The sequence below is a fragment of the Lepidochelys olivacea genome (assembly GCF_965140295.1).
Source record: "Lepidochelys olivacea isolate rLepOli2 genome assembly, chromosome: 4".
Taxonomy (NCBI): Eukaryota; Metazoa; Chordata; order Testudines; family Cheloniidae; genus Lepidochelys; species Lepidochelys olivacea.
The window spans coordinates 3,585,075-3,601,077 of NC_140414.1; positions in this window are offsets into that span (position 1 = coordinate 3,585,075).

Genomic DNA, 16,003 nt, shown 5'->3' on the forward strand with positions numbered 1-16,003 from the left:
TACCCAGCAGCTGGAGAAAAAATATGAATGAGAGTCAAAGACACCTCCACGTGGCCTGTCTCTTCCCCAATCTCAACACCTGGAAGATTGTCTGGAAGACTCAGAATTTGAACTGCAGAGATTGGTCTCAGGCTGAGAGGGAATTCAGTCTGTGTATTAAGAACTCAACATGGCCTGGAGCAACCAGTGACTGAGAAAAGCTGTTTGATCCAATTCTTGCTTAGTATATTCAAATTAGAGTTTAGACTGGGAGTCTGTTTTCATTTGTTGTGTAACCACTTTTGACCTCTGTGACCAATACTTATACTCAGTTAAAATCTAACTTTCTGGAGTTAATAAACTTATTTTACTATTTTATACTTACTCCTGAGTTTGTCCAAAGTGCTTGGGAAAGTTGCTCACATGACAAAGGCTGGTGCATGTCCCCTTTATTTTTGATGAAGTGGCGAACTAATTAATGAGCTTACACTTTTCAAGAGAAGGACTGAGACGATCGCATTCTGACCTTTTACTGACACTTCTTTAATAACTAAAAAAAAAGAACAGGAGGACTTGTGGCACCTTAGAGGCTAACCGATTTATTTGAGCATAAGCTTTCGTGAGCTACAGAATGCATCCGATGAAGTGAGCTGTAGCTCACGAAAGCTTATGCTCAAAGAAATTGGTTAGTCTCTAAGGTGCCACAAGTCCTCCTTTCCTTTTTGCAGATACAGACTAACACGGCTGCTACTCTGAAACCTGTCGTCATTAATAACGGTTCCCCTGACGTACGTTGCTAAGATAATTTCAATAGCTCCTACACCGATACCTCCTGCCCCTTCTGGCTGGTTCATTGCGCTGTTTGGAACCTGCACCTAACATTACACCCTCCCTGGGAGCAAGATTCAAAACTGCCCAAGGAAACCCCATTGGGTTTAAAGTGCTGCACAAGCAAGGAGGCAAAGGGACAGTACAGGGTCGCAGAGCTTCTCCTTTGTCCCAGGGAGAAGGATCTAGTGGGCTAGATTAGGGGGGCTAATAGTCATGACTCCTGGGTTCTATTCCTGGCTGTGGGAGGAAAGGGGTGTCGAGTGGATTAGAGTGGGGGGGGGGCTAGGAGTCAAAGAGAAAACACCTCCCTTGTGTTCAGCTTCAATGCACATTGAACAAGAACATGGCTTCTCATATCTTAGGTTCTGATGCCATCGTGTGGCCGTTTAATTTCACTTCTTGTGAAAAGGTTTGGGTGCCTTGCACAGACACGTTATTTCCTGGGGAGAGACGGAGAAGTGGAAGCTGCATGGATTTCATCCTCCAAAAAATAGATTAAAATAATCCCCAGACAGCTCAGGCCCACCCGTCCCCCCTCTCTGCTGCCAGTGAAGCTCAGTTTTGGGCCTGGTGTGCAGTAAATGTGGGGGAGACGCTGCCTGCCTGGACTTTTCGGGAGAAAAAGTCAGACACGACGCCATGCCTGGTGCAGGAGATGCAGATGTGTTGCTTGATTGTTTTTCTCATTTTAAATTTACTTGATCATTTCGATGGCAAAAAATCTTTGAAAAAGACCATGAAAAAAAGAAGAAACCATGAAAATACCCAAGGGAGAGAGGGGGTTTCTGAGAGCCGGGGTAGAGATGGAGATTTTCATGAAACGGGGACAGGCCAAAGCAGGGAGCAAAGGGGGAGGTTTTTTGTGCAGTTCCATTTTAACCAGCCTCACATCCTGGAGTCCCTAATGTCCCAGCTTACCCGCAACGTGTGACCTCGAGACTCCTCCCCACTGCAAAAACTGCAGATCCCCCAGCACTCCTTAACCTAGATGGATCCTCTGGCAACCAGATGTCTCTGCAGAACCGCCGTGGTTACTCTCCTGAGTGTCTGTTCAAGGATAGCTACCGACTTCTCCTGAGAATGCAGTTGAGTAATGGCTCTCCCATCTCTAGATGCTTTCCTGTGGGCTGTGAGAAGCAGGATGGGGCGTGTATGATAAAGTCCACACAACATTCCCCTTTCATCCCAGCCCTGGGACGTCACCAGTTGCCACCTATCCCCTGGCAGCAGTGAAGGATGTTTCCCACTGTCCAGGAGACACCAGCCTTGGACCAAAGGCAACTTCAGGCTTCTTCTCTCCCCCTTCTTGGAATCAAGTTCTTTTTTTTACCAAGAGTTAAAGCAGCCCAAACTCCCAGGGTCTGGATTAATGTCACAAGTTTGCATTCTCTCCCTGGAAGACAACTTCTTAATGAGAGGAGTTAAATGAGATGAGTGGGGTTAAATCAGTTCTCAGCCTGAGTCCTTTGCTCTTAATCCTGAGGATATTGTCCCACCGTGGGGCCATTTCCTGCCTCTCTTTCACACAGAAGGACAATTTTCTTTGTGCAGACGCAGGAACATCAAGATCTTTCTCTGTCCCTTGTGCAAAGTAGGGTGTCAAATTCCAAGGAACCTTCCTCTTCTGCGATGGAAACAATGGAGAAGCAGGGGGCCCTGGGCACTGGGCCCCAGACTGAGGGGCAAGGAGACGGAGGGGCAGTCAGTGCTCAGAGAGGAGAGAGCTCAGTGATTTACACCCACCAGGGGACACTGTCTTTTTGAGGCGGGTGCAGCTGGCTTGGGATGGTGCTGATGATGGATAGAAAACAGGCTGGAGTCAATGACAGATGGGACCACAGAAGGGGAAGGAGAAGGGCATCTCCATAGAAGGTCCTGGGTGCTCAGATACCCCAGTTCTAGGTACCCTGGCCTGTCCCAGAGAGAAAAGACAAAGAGGGGCCCAGCCCCCCGACAGTCATCCCATGGACAAGAATCTGGTTGGGAGTGGGGTGAAGGTTCCCGCTGGACAAAGGGGAGCTGAAGTCCCCCAGCATCCTGGAATTTAAGCAATGCAAGCTTCAAACCCTGCACGGGTGGGGCCTGAGGGGCACCCGCAGAAGGTTGGGCTGGACAGGGGCGGCAGGTTTCCACAATTTTTGGTGGTTTCCAGAATGGGACCAAGTCCTGCCTCCCCGTCCACCTCCTCCCACATCTGCCTAAGGTTCTGGGAGGGAGTTTGGGTATGGGAGGGAGAGGGAAAGGGGTTGGGCTCTGGGAGGGAGTTTGGGTGTGGGCTGTGTGTTGTGGCAGAGGGTTGGGGTGCAGGAGGGAATGCAGGGTGCGGGGTCTGGGCTGGGGCAGAGTGTTGGGGTGCAGGAGCAGGTGTGGGGCAGGCTCTGGGAGGGAATTGGGTGTGTGGTGTGGGGTCTGGGCTGGGGCAGGGCGTTAGAGTGTGGGAGAGGGTGAGGGGTACAGGCTCTGGGAGGCAGTTTGGGTGCAGGTGTGGGGTCTTGGTTGGGGCAGGGCGTTAGGGTGCAGGAATGGGTGGGGTGGCCAGGTTCTGGGAGGGAGTTTGGGTGCAGGGGGTGGGCTCTGGGCTGGGGAAGAGGGTTGGGGTGCAGGAGGGGGTGCGGGCGCAGGCTCTGGGAGGGAGTTTGGGTGCAGGGGGTGGGCTCTGGGTTGGGGTCGGGGGTTGGGATGCAGGACAGGGTGCAGGTCGGGCTCTGGGAGGGAGTTTGGGTGCAGGGGGTGGGCTCTGGGCTGGGGAAGAGGGTTGGGGTGCAGGAGGGGGTGCGGGCGCAGGCTCTGGGAGGGAGTTTGGGTGCAGGGGGTGGGCTCTGGGCTGGGGGAGGGGGTTGGGGTGCAGGAGAGGGTGCAGGTCGGGCTCTGGGAGGGAGTTGGGTGCAGGGGGTGGGCTCTGGACTGGGGAAGAGGGTTGGGGTGCGAGAGCAGGTGTGGGGGGAGGCCTGTGAGAGGAAGTTTGGGTGCGGGATCTGAGTTGGGGTTGGGGGTTGGGGTGCAGGAGGGGGTGTGGGTGCAGGCTCTGGGAGGAAGTTTGGGTGTGGGGTGTGGGCTCTGGGCTGGGGCATGGGGGTAGGGTGCAGGAGGGAGTGCAGGGGGTGGACTCTGGGAGGGAGCTTGGGTGCAGGGGGTTGGGGTCTGGGCTGGGGCTTGGGATGCGGGAGAGAGTGAGGATGCAGCTCTTACCTCAGGGATCTCCCAAAAGCGACCCACACCCCCCTCTGGCAGCAGCTCCTAGGTGGGGGGTCTCTGCCCATCGCTGCCCACGGACACCACCCCAGCAGCTCCCATTGCCACAGATGGCAGAGTCGGCCCTCGGGGCAGGGGCAGCGTGTGGAGATCCCCCCACCCCCGGGGCTGCAGGGACGCGCCAGCCGCTTCCGAGACTGGCAGGCCACACGGAGTGTAAGCAGTGTCAGGGTGAGCCTCACCCTGACATCTGGTGGTGAGGTCTGGCAAGTTGTGGAAAAGAACTTCAGGGGCCGATTTCATTTGCATAGGCACACCCACCCTGCCTAGAACGAGGCCATAGCTGCCCAAATGCTCACTTTGGCTGCTGTGGGATCCCCAGTGTCTCTGTTATTGGGGCAGGAAGAATAAATTGTTATTACCCTGATTATGGGAACTGTGCTGGGAACTGTACTTGGCCTTTTGTTATGATGGAGGGACTCACCATCAACTGAGTAGCACTCGCTAGGCAAGGGTCATGGGTTCCAAAATGCTGTGAATTGAGAGAGGTTGGGGGTAAGTATTAATACTTGGTGCCATGGGTCCCTTGGCGATGGACTTACATGCTAATTGCTCTTCCTTTTCTCTTCACTGTGGAGTCTCAGAGCTAATTTTGATTCCGTTAGGACTCTAGTTACAGGCTGCTGAGCTCATTTTGGGCTAATGGTGTCCCAGCACTGAGGCTCCCCTACTACAAGCGGACTTCACCAAAGAGCTGAACTGAGTAAGAGCCGAAATCACTGAGCGTTGTGTTCAGTAGTGGGGGAGCCTGAAGATCTATTGTGGAGAAGTTTGCGGGACGGCTGGAGTGCCTCGTGGACAGGCTGGTGGAGCAGTTCGTGGGACGGCGGGAGCTGCTGGTGGGCCGCGGAGCGGAGCTGAGCGAAGCAGTTTGTGGGGCGGCTGGTGGAGTGGAGGCCTATGGAGCTGTGGGGCGGTCAGCTTCAGATTATGTAATGTGCCTTTTACCCCGCCCCCATCTCCACCCAGGTTGGGAGGTAAAGCTCTGCAGATAAACTTTTGAACTTTGGGGCTGCCCTGACCAGGGACAGAGACTTTTGGGTCATTGGACTTTTGGGACTTTGGGTGATTTGGGGTTGCTGGACTCAAGAACCAAAGGGAAAGGGCATGCCCCAATTTGCTTGGGGTGGGTTTTTTTTTGCTCGTGGGTTGTGTTATGAATCCTGTTGCTGGTGTTTCCCCAACATAATGCCACATTGTTTCTCTCTGTTATTAAAAGGCTTTTTGCTACACTCAGACTAGGTGCTTGCGAGAGGGGAAGGATTGCCTCTGGGAGGTGCCCAGCGGGGGTGGTACATATTTGTCCCAGGTCACTGGGTGGGGGCTCGAGCCGGTTTGCATTGTGTTATTGGAATGGATCCCCTAGATATTGAACCCGGCCCTTGTTGCTGCCAACTCTGACGGGCAGAAGGGTTACACGGAGCGAGGGTGGGCAGGAAGCCGCCTTAGCCCCCTTGTGCTGCCGGTGATGGCGGTGGGGGTTTCCGGGCCCTTTTAAATTGCCCGGGGGCAGCAGGCGGGGCTGGGGGAGACACCGGGCCCCGGACTTTGGTGGAGCCAGGCCCCCGTGCTCTTATGTTGCTGGAGCATGGGCACCAGGGGCCCAGATGAGGCACCTCCCCTGCGGCTGGAGGAGCATGGGTGCTAATCCACGTTTTGGCGGGTTGGTTTTTGGAGGGTTAAATGAAGGCAGCCTCTGCTCTGGGGTCGCCCAGTTTCAGGGCCTGACGCTGCTTTGCACAACGATGAATCTCGGAACAGGCCAGCAATGAAATGACGGCAGAACCTGAGGAAGGAAACGCCTCTGGGTTCGTCTGTGAGCCTTGACGCCGAACGGGAGCCGTAATTTGACTCGCTTTGTGACTGCGGCCGGTAAAATGTCAGGACAAAGTCATCCCAGTGATTGTGACACTGGGTTTGAGGCGGCTTTGGTCTTATTAAAATTTAACTAGCATGGAACACTTGTGTTTTTAAAGGTGGCTTCCCCAAGCAATCCCAAGTTGTTCTTCCCAGAGCTGGGTGATGGTGGGCAGCAGGGGATCTCCCCAGTCTGTGGGGGAATCTCTCTGGGCCCCACTGTTAGTTCTCCAGCCTTTCTCCCCCTAACCACACACACCCCTCCCCCACCCATTATCAATGCTTTACAGCGACCCCTCCCTCCCCTTATGGGATACAGACTCTTGGTGACAGACACTGACTGGGGCTCCCCTCTGCATGGCCCCAATGGGGAAGGAAAGGGACTGATGGGGGAGGAAGAAGACGGGCAGAAGGAGTCAAATGGGGCTAAACCAGAATAGAGGAGATTTGCTTCCTGTTAAAATGGACTGGAGTCTCATTGCTGGAAAGCCACAGCTTGAGTGAGGTTTGAACCGGCAGCCTTTCAATTGCCAGGCAAAGGTGCGAACCACAGAGACGGATCACGGCCGACGTCCCAGCGCTGTCCAAGGAGCCCCTGCAGGGGTGCAAGTGGTTAGTGCAAAGGGCAATATTGCTGGGGTTGTGAGTTCAAGCCTTCCCTGCAGCCCTGGTTTCTATTACCCCATGGAGCTACACCAGCTTGCTTGTCCTAATTCACATGGAAAGTGCCATGAGAGGAAGGTCTGAAATGTGGACGTTGGTGCAAAGCTTGGGACCCCCCACCAATGCTGCCACTAGCTGTGGATGGGTTGCTCAGGGGCAGGGAGAATTGATTTCTTTGCTGCTGAGAAAGCTGCCAGGACGGGTCTGTGGGCACCAGAGCTCCCCGCTTCTTCCAGCACATGCCAGGCTCTGTCACTCCTGGAGGAGGGTCATAGAATCATAGAAGATCAGGGTTGGAAGGGCCCTCAGGAGGTATCTAGTCCAACCCCCTGCCCAGAGCAGGACCAACCCCAACTAAATCATCCCAGCCAGGGCTTTGTCAAGCCTGACCTTAGAAACTTCTAAGAAAGGGGATTCCACCACTTCCCTAGGTAATGCATTCCAGTGTTTCACCACCCTCCTAGTGAAAAAGTTTTTCCTAATATCCAACCTAAATCTCCCCCACTGCAACTTGAGACCATTACTCCTTGTCCTGTCATCTGCTATCACTGAGAATAGTCTAGATCCATCCTCTTTGGATCCACCTTTCAGGTAGTTAAAAGCAGCTATCAAATCCCCCTTCATTCTTCTCTTCCATAGACTAAACAATCCCAGTTCCCTCAGCCTCTCCTCATAACTCATGTGTTCCAGTCCCCTCATCATTTTTGTTGCCCTTCGCTGGACTCTCTCCAATTTTTCCACATTCTTCTTGTAGTGTGGGGCCCAAAACTGGACACAGTACTCCAGATGAGGCCTCACCAATGTCGAATAGAGGGGAATGATCACATCCCTTGATCTACTGGCAATGCTTCTACTTATACACCCCTAAATCATAGAATCATAGAATATCAGGGTTGGAAGGGACCCCTGAAGGTCATCTAGTCCAACCCCCTGCTCGAAGCAGGACCAATTCCCAGTTAAATCATCCCAGCCAGGGCTTTGTCAAGCCTGACCTTAAAAACCTGTAAGGAAGGAGATTCTACCACCTCCCTAGGTAACGCATTCCAGTGTTTCACCACCCTCTTAGTGAAAAAGTTTTTCCTAATATCCAATCTAAACCTCCCCCACTGCAACTTGCCATTGGCCTTCTTGGCAACAAGGGCACACTGCTGACTCATATCCAGCTTCTCGTCCACTGTCACCCCTAGGTCCTTCTCTGCATAACTGCTGCCAAGCCATTCGGTCCCTAGTCTGTAGCGGTGCATTGGATTCTTCCATCCTACGTGCAGGACTCTGCACTTGTCCTTGTTGAACCTCCTCAGATTTCTTTTGGCCCAATCCTCCAATTTGTCTAGGGCCCTCTGTATCCTATCCCTACCCTCCAGCATATCTACCACTCCTCCCAGTTTAGTGTCATCCACAAATTTGCTGAGAGTGCAATCTACACCATCCTCCAGATCATTAATGAAGATATTGAACAAAACCGGCCCCAGGACCGACCCTTGGGGCACTCCGCTAGATACCGGCTGCCAACTAGACATGGAGCCATTGATCACTACCCGTTGAGCCCGACAATCTAGCCAGCTTTCTATCCACCTTATAGTGCATTCATCCAGACCATACTTCTTTAAATTGCTGGCAAGAATACTGTGGGAGACCGTGTCAAAAGCTTTGCTAAAGTCAAGGAACAACATGTCCACTGCTTTCCCCTCATCCACAGAGCCAGTTATCTCGTCATAGAAGGCAATTAGATTAGTCAGGCATGACTTGCCCTTGGTGAATCCATGCTGACTGTTCCTGATCACTTTCCTCTCCTCTAAGTGCTTCAGAATTGATTTCTTGAGGACATGCTCCATGATTTTTCCAGGGACTGAGGTGAGGCTGACTGGCCTGTAGTTCCCAGGATCCTCCTTCTTCCCTTTTTGAAAGATGGGCACTACATTAGCCTTTTTCCAGTCTTCCGGGACTTCCCCCGATCGCCATGAGTTTTCAAAGATAATAGCCAATGGCTCTGCAATCACATCCGCCAATTCCTTTAGCACTCTCGGATGCAGCTCATCTGGCCCCATGGACTTGTGCACGTCCACTTTTTCTAAATAGTCCCGAACCACTTCTTTCTTCACAGAGGGCTTGCCACCTCCTCCGAATGCTGTGCTGCCCAGTGCAGTCGTCTGGGAGCTGACCTTGTTCGTGAAGACAGAGGCAAAAAAAGCATTGAGTATGTTAGCTTCTTCCACATCCTCTGTCACTAGGTTGCCTCTCTCATTTAGTAATGGGCCCACAGTTTCCTTGGCTTTCTTCTTATTGCCAAAATACCTGAAGAAACCCTTCTTGTTACTCTTAACTTCGCTCACTAGCTGCAACTCCAGGTGTGATTTGGCCTTCCTGATTTCACTTCTGCATGCCTGAGCAATATTTATATACTCATCCGTGGTCATTTGTCCAATCTTCCACTTCTTGTAAGCCTCTTTTTTGTGTTTAAGATCAGCAAGGATTTCTCTGTTAAGCCAAGCTGGTCGCCTACCATATTTACTATTCTTTCTACACATCGGGATGGTTTGTCTCTGTAACCTCAATAAGGATTCTTTAAAATACAGCCAGCTCTCCTGGACTCCTTTCCCCCTCATGTTATTCTCCCAGGGGATCTTTCCCATCAGTTCCCTGAGGGAGTCAAAGTCTGCTTTTCTGAAGTTCAGAGTCCGTATTCTGCTGCTTTCCTTTCCTCCTTGTGTCAGGATCCTGAACTCGACCATCTCATGGTCACTGCCTCCCAGGTTCCCATCCACTTTTGCTTCCCCTATTAATTCTTCCCTGTTTGTGAGCAGCAGGTCAAGAAGAGCTCTGCCCCTAGTCGGTTCCTCCAGCACTTGCACCAGGAAATTGTCCCCTACAGTTTCCAAAAACTTCCTGGATTGTCTGTGCACCGCTGTATTGCTCTCCCAGCAGATATCAGGATGATTGAAGTCGCCCATGAGAACCAGGGCGTGCCATCTTGTAGCTTCTGCGAGTTGCCGGAAGAAAGCCTCATCCACCTCATCCCCCTGGTCTGGTGGTCTACAGGAGACTCCCACCACTGCATCACTCTTGTTGCTCAGGCTTCTAAACTTAATCCAGAGACTCTCAGGTTTTTCTACAGTTTCATTCTTGAGCTCTGAGCAGTCATACTGCTCCCTTACATACAGTGCAACTCCCCCACATTTTCTGGCCTCCCTGTCCTTCCTGAACAGTTTATATCCATCCATGACAGCACTCCAGTCATGCGAGTTATCCCACCAAGTCTCCGTTATTCCAATCACATCATAATTCCCTGACTTGGCCAGGATCTCCAGTTCTCCCTGCTTGTGTCCCAGGCTTTGTGCATTTGTATATAGGCACTTGAGATAACCCGCTGATCGCCCCTTGTTCTCAGTGTGAGGCAGGAGCCCTCCCCTCTCACACGCTCCAGCTCGTGCTTCCTCCCGGTATCCCGCTTCCCCACTTACCTCAGGGCTTTGGTCTCCTTTCCCTGGTGAACCTAGTTTAAAGCCCTCCTCACTAGGTTAGCCAACCTGCTCACGAAGATGCTCTTCCCTCTCTTCGTTAAGTGGAGCCCGTCTCTGCCTAGCATTCCTCCTACTTGGAACACCATCCCATGGTTGAAGAATCCAAAGCCTTCTCTCCGACACCACCTGTGTAGCCATTCCTTGACTTCCACGATTTGACGGTCTCTACCCCGGCCTTTTCCTTCCACGGGGAGGATGGACGAGAACACCACTTGCACCTCAAACTCCTTTATCCTTCTTCCCAGAGCCACGTAGTCTGCAGTGATCCGCTCAAGGTAATTCTTGGCAGTATCATTGGTGCCCACGTGGAAAAGCAGGAAGGGGTAGCGATCCGAGGGCTTGATGAGTCTCGGCAGTCTCTCCATCACATCGCGAATCTTAGCCCCCGGCAAGCAGCAGACTTCTCTGTTTTCCCGGTCAGGGTGGCAGATAGATGACTCAGTCCTCCTGAGAGAGTCCCCGACCACCACCACCCACCTCCTTCTCTTGGGAGTGGTGGTCGTGGAACCCCCAACCCTAGGACAGTGCATCTCATTCCTTTCAACTGGTGGAGTCTCCTTCTGCTCCCTTCCCCCAGACGTATCATCTGGGTCACTCCCCGCAATGGTACCTGTGGAGAGAACATGAAAATGGTTACTTACCTGTGTCCGCTTTGCTGGTCCATGGACTTTCCCCCTTCTTCTTCTGGAAATCACATGTTGCCAGATTTCTTCACAGTCCTCCTGTCCCTGCTGCGCAGCCTGCTCTGAATCTTCAGAACCTTGTGCCCATAGAAGCATATCCTGACGTCTGTCCAGGAAATCTTCAGTTTCTCTTATGCAACGCAGGGTCGATACGTGTTGCTCCAGACCTTGAACCTTCTCTTCCAATATGGAGACCAGCTTGCACTTTGTACAGACAAAGTCGCTTCTGTCCTCTGGAAGAAAGACAAACATGGCACATCCAGTGCAGGTCACAACAGTTGAACACTCCCCATCCATATTACCTTCCTACTATGAGCTTCCTCCGGAGATGCAGTAATGCCTCAGAGAAGTCGTTAGGGTGTAAGCCTCAGTGGGCTCACTCCAGGTGAACTCCCAGGCAAACTCCTGCCGTTTGCTGCTCAGCTGGTTCCCCGCTGCTCAGCTGGTTCTATAAGCACCGAGCCTAAAGCTCTTCCAAGCCTTCTTAGCGCAGCGGGCAGCACATCAGTCTCATAATCTGAAGGTCCTGAGTTTAAGCCTCAGAGAAGGCAACTCTTCTTGCTCCCTGCTTTAGATTTTCTAACGTAAATCAGAGTAAAAAAGACTAGAACTGAGTGGTTTCTAGACACCCTCCCATCCATCTAACACACACACACAGACTGTTCTAACGGTACGTGTACAGTATGAAATTAGTTCAAAATTATTCGATTCGAAATTTCGGGAGCTATTTTAGACATTCAGGCTTCGGTGTCCCCACTGAAGCGCGTGAATTCAGCAGAGTGCATCCACAGTACCGAGGCTAGCATCGAACGGCGGAGCGGGTGCACCGTGGGTCGCTATCCCACAGTTCCCGCAGTCCCTGCCGCCCACTGGAATTCTGGGTAACGCTCCCAGTGCACAATGGGGCAAAAACATTCTTGCGGGTGTTTCTGGTGCGTGTCATCAGGAACCTAGGGCGGGCAATCGTTTCACGCCTTTTTGGCATGCAGACGCCATACTGCTTTCAGCAGACGGTGCACCGCTTGCTCTCCTGCAACTATGAATCCGCCTCTCATTTCCTCTTCCCTTCCGATGTAATCTCTACTATCTGCTCTTTCTCTTCCTCATCGAACTCTTCTGCCTCCAACTCTGCTCTCCCGCTGGTGCCACGCTTCCGAGCTTCTCCGGGTTGTCTGTCCTGGGCTCCCGCCTCCGTGAAAACCACGGAAGACAACCATTTCCGCCTTTCTTCGGCTACCACGAACCAAACAGCACCTCTTCCCCTGCCACTCTGCTCTCCTACATTTCGCGCCCGTTTTCCAGGATTACCCGTGCAGGCGCCATGGAGCCCGCTCAGATCTCCGCTGCAGTTTTAAGCATTTTAAATACCTCGCGCATTATCCAGCAGTATGTGCAGTCCCTGCAAAACAGGGCGAGGAAACGACGACCGTGCGATTACTATACTGATGAGGACATGGACAAAGATGGCACGGCGTGTGGCAATTGGGAGATCATGGTGGCGCTGGGCCAGGTTCATGCCGTGGCACGCCGATTCTGGGCCCAGGAAACAAGCACAGACTGCTGGGGCCTCATTGTGTTGCAGGTGTGGGATGATTCCCAGTGGCTGAGAAACTTTTGTATGCGTAAGGGCCACTTTCATGGAGCTTTGCGACTTGCTGTCTCTTGCCCTGAAGTGCAAAGACACCAAAATGAGAGCCGCCCTCACAGTTCAGAAGTGAGTGGCCATAGCCCTGCGGAAGCTTGCAACGTCCGACATCTAGCAATCAGTCGGGAATAAGTTTAGAGTGGGCAAATCTTCTGTGGGGCCTGCTGTGATCCAAATAGCCAACACAATCATTGATCAGCTGCTATCAAGGGTCGTGACTTTGGGAAATGTGCAGACCAGTGTGGATGGCTTTCATGCGCTGGGGTTCCCTGACTGCGGCGGGGCGATAGACATAACGCATATCCCTCTCTTGGCCCCGGAACAGTGGGGCGGCCACTACATAAACCGCAAGGGGTACTCTTCCATGGTGCTGCAAGGCCTGGTGGATCACAAGGGACGTGGCGAAAGGGATGCACAAACAATCCAGTTGGGCCATTGCCCACAAGCTCACCCCAAGCAGCTTGGACTCCTGATGACTGTGATGCTGAGGTTCCTTAGACCCCTGTTCATATTTCAGACCCCAGCCGGTGCAGCATCCCTGCCCAACCACTCACCATCTGCCCCAGGAGAACAAGCTGGTGCGCTGCATCCACAGGCAGGTAGTTTATGCCGCTCCCCTCAGAGCAGCAGCCACAGCTGTGCAGCTAATCCCCACATCTGGTTGCTGGGGATCCAGCTGGATTGTTTGGGCATCCCTTTCAAGACTTGCCCTCAACAACCTCGCAGCCCCCATCTTTCTCATTGCTCTGTGGTTGTTTGCTCTGTGAAAGGGGCCTCTAGGAATTGGTATTTCCAGAGACATTAAAGAATCATAAAGGAGAAGGAAAAGTTAATGCCTTAGAAAAGTCTGTGTGTCTGTATTAGATGGATGGGAGGGTGTCTAGAAACCACTCTGCTCTCGTCTTTTTTCTCTGATTTGCAGTGGTAATCAAGGTCGGCCATTGCCAGCAGTTGACAAGAACATGTGAGAACAGTGGGGGCGGGAAATAAACATGGGGAAATAGTTTTACTTTGTGTAATGACCCATTCACTCCCAGTCTTTATTCAAGCCTAAGTTAACTGTATCCAGTTTGCAAATTAATTCCAATGATCACTACAAAAGGTTCCCCCCACCCCACCCGGCTCTCCTCCTGGTAATAGCTCACCTTACCTGATCACTCTCATGACAGTGTGTAGGGTAACCCCCATTGTTTCATGTTCTCTGTGTATAGGAGTCTCCCCACTGTATTTTCCACTGCATGCATCTGATGTAGCTCACGAAAGCTTATGCTCCAATAAATTTGTTCGTCTCTAAGGTGCCACAAGTCCTCCTGTTCTTACTCATGGTGTTGTATCCCCATAGTGTGGCCGTTTGGTGTCAGTCCTTTTAAATAAACAATGAGTTTTTTTCATAGAAACCATATTTTCCTCATACAGACACAGGAGTAGATTAATCTACAAAGGGAAGGTGATTCCAAGGCAGTTCCGGAGGGAGAAGGGAACGTTTTCAGCATCACTAAATTATTGTGTTGTACCTCACACACACACAGAGTGACAATAAACTCAATTAACTGAGCTACCAACACACTGCACAGGAATGAAATAAACAACTTTATGTTCAAGGAGTTCGGTGCATGTAAATAATACTAAAAATATGTTTTGGGCAACGCATGGAAAAGTCATTGTATTGTACAACCCACTTGATATAGTTAATACACCACATAATATTTAATGAAGTTAAGAACCATGTGCTTATAAATTAACGTGTTGTGCCATTTACACACGCACAGGACCTAGAAAAAACTGAATTATTTGAGCTTCCAACATTTCCACTTTCTCACAGCATGTTAGACCCCCTGCTTTAAATGAAATATGTCTAAAGGCCAGATGTATTTAAGAATTGTCTTGTTCTGTATTTCTTAGCTTTTATCTCAAAAGGTAATAGCCTCATAGTCTCCCCCAAACACCCTGGGACCTCTGCAAATTATTAAAATGCCCCTGTTCTCAGCAAGGCCACGACAGTGACCCACAGCTAGAGTGTCTAGGCCAAGCGTTCTGAAGGAGGCAAGTCAAAGATTTTCTCTCTGCTTCCCTTGGCAAGGTCTGAGTGGGAAAACAAAATCCCCCACATGGAAAGTTTTCTGCTGAGAAACCAATACTAGTCTGTTTGGGGACTTTGATTTGAATGGATTATTATTCTTCTCTTCTGACCTCTGAATTATTTCAGTTCAGTCTTTGTCCTCCAGATGTGTTGCAAGGTGTTGAATTGCGGGGGAGAGAGGCCAAGTCATGACGTCTCTTCCCCTCTTTCATAATTTTTTCCAACTTGTTAGGAAGTTCCTCTGCTATGATGTGAGTCAAGCAGTGTCCATTGTCTCCGGGCTGTCTCGGAGGAGTCCGCATTGTACACGGTTCCTGGGAGAGTCCTTGGGAGCGTGGATACCTTCACTGAGCCAGCAGCGAGTCTGGCTCCTCCAGCGTCACACCGGAAAGGCTGGCGGTGGCCATTTCCCAGCCTCATCACATATTTCAGTGACGCACCCGGAGCAAAACGCCACCACTTCCCAGACAAGCCTAGCACACACCATCCACCCAGGTATTAGCCTTCAACAGATCACGACTTTTACAATGATAGCTCACCAGGCCGACTCTGTACAAATCACACCTTAATTGTATGAGAGTGGTGACTATGGGGCTTCCAGGGTGCTGCTTTGAGCACAGCCTGCCACCCCTGGGCTGACATTGCAATGGAGACGTCCCCGTAGAGTCCCTCTCTCCCGGGATAAAGATGGCAGCAGGGCTGGCCTGGGTCACCTGATGTGGGCTTCTGGAGCTCAAGCTGTGGGGCTGAAAAGTGGGGTGCAGATACTGGTGTTCCTGCTGAAGCCTGGGTTTGGAAACCCTCACCCCTCATGGGACCTCAGAGATTGAGCTCAAGCCTATCTGTCTCCACTGTCATTTTATAGCCCTGCAGCTGCAGCCCCAGAAGCCTGAGTCAGCTGCCCCGGGCTCTGAGACAGGTGCCCTGGGTGTTTGAATCGCTGTGGAGACATAACGTTGGGATATGTCTACAGTGCAATGAATCACCCATGGCTGGCTGGTGTCACATTAATCAGGGTCTTGTGGCTTGGGCTGAAAAGTTACAGTGTACAAATACAAAGAAACAAGAGCAAAAACCGGTTGCCTTTATAGCTAGATAGCTATAGATACATGGCAAATAGCAACAAGAATCAGCGTAGAGCTGGATCTAAAAAAATGAAAGATTAATCTTTGCTCTACAAATAATAACGACTGATAAATGGTAATATAAAAAAGGACCTGGAATTCCTTCATAATTTGATGGTTCTTGGAAGTTCCAGGCATATTGGCTAGAATTTTCGAGACACAGATTGTCAGAAAAACGTAACACGCTGAGTGCTCCACCTGAAACAACAGCAAATACTGTTGCCAAGATAGATAGATACATTGCAAAGAGCAACAAGAATCAATGTGGAGCTGAATCTGCAAAAGGGAAAGATTAATCTTGCAATACAAATAATAATGTATTAATTATTATTATTAATTATTTTTATGTCATAAAGGACCATGAATTC